This window comes from Dermacentor variabilis, chromosome 1, assembly GCF_050947875.1.
Source record: "Dermacentor variabilis isolate Ectoservices chromosome 1, ASM5094787v1, whole genome shotgun sequence".
Lineage (NCBI taxonomy): Eukaryota > Metazoa > Arthropoda > Arachnida > Ixodida > Ixodidae > Dermacentor > Dermacentor variabilis.
This window is the reverse complement of record NC_134568.1, coordinates 67,072,965-67,074,066: the sequence shown is the minus strand read 5'-3', so window position 1 is coordinate 67,074,066 and position 1,102 is coordinate 67,072,965.

Sequence of the window (1,102 nt, the reverse complement as noted above, 5' to 3'; positions counted from 1 at the left end):
AATCGCCGCGGCGTTCAACGGAAGGTTAAAAATGCCGCTGAAACGGATCCTCAGCAAAGAAGAGTTGGCAGATGTCGTACACTCTAAAGAAAGTTTACACCCTTTGGTGTGTATATCTACAACACAACGATAATCGTCATCTGCCTTGCTTGCATTTCCTTTCTTGAAGACGCCGCGCCCGCTACTTTCCTGTCGGCAATGCTATGTCATGCTGATAACGCGCATGCCGTTCGTTACTGGGAAGTACCAAGCTCGCAGCGTTAAAGAAAGGAAATGCGGACGAGACAGATGACGTTTATCGTTGTGTGGCAAGATACGACTCCAAAGGGGTGAACTTTTCTTAAAGTGTATACGTGCCGAAAGGGCTCGATAACGTTATACGGCCGCGCAAAAAGTTTTCTTATACGAGAATAAACCCGTGCTCTCCGGCATGTGCGAGTATAGCCAGTGCCTGAGCGATCGGCGACAACCACCTTCTATTCCTTTCGGAACGGCGCAGTCTTCGGCCATCCAGAAAAATATCCCGTTTTGTTCGGCATATTAATGCCTATTTAATGCGTACACGCCCCTTTGACACAATGAGTTCTCGCGGTTTTGCGACGTCGAGTGACAGACAGGTGAGGTGGGTGCAGCTTGAAACCTTCTGACTAATAGCAGCGGGTTAATGACGAAAAGGCGTCGAATCAGAAATATTAATTTTTCTTTTCTTCCGTCAAAGCACGCATAATCAATGTGCACACGCCCTGTCAGATTGGGAGCTATCGCGGTTTTCGTGACGTCGCATGACAGACAGGCGAAGTGGGAGTGGTAAAAAACTCAATCGCGGAGAACTGATTGCAGAATTGGAATGGAAACGTTTGGAATATAGCTTTACGTAAAACGCCCATGCGCTCTTTTCTGTGTCTCTTAATTTTTTCCCCTTTATAGTTCGCGCCCTAAACGTCGACAAAAATAATATGCTGTATAAATAATGAAAATAAACTGCGCGCTAAAAAAGAAAAGTGATCTGAAAGTAGTTTTTGAAATATTCCAAGGTAAATTTCCAAGACCTAATGTAACACCGGAACTTTTAGTGTGTGGTAACTTGAAACAAATTACCTTT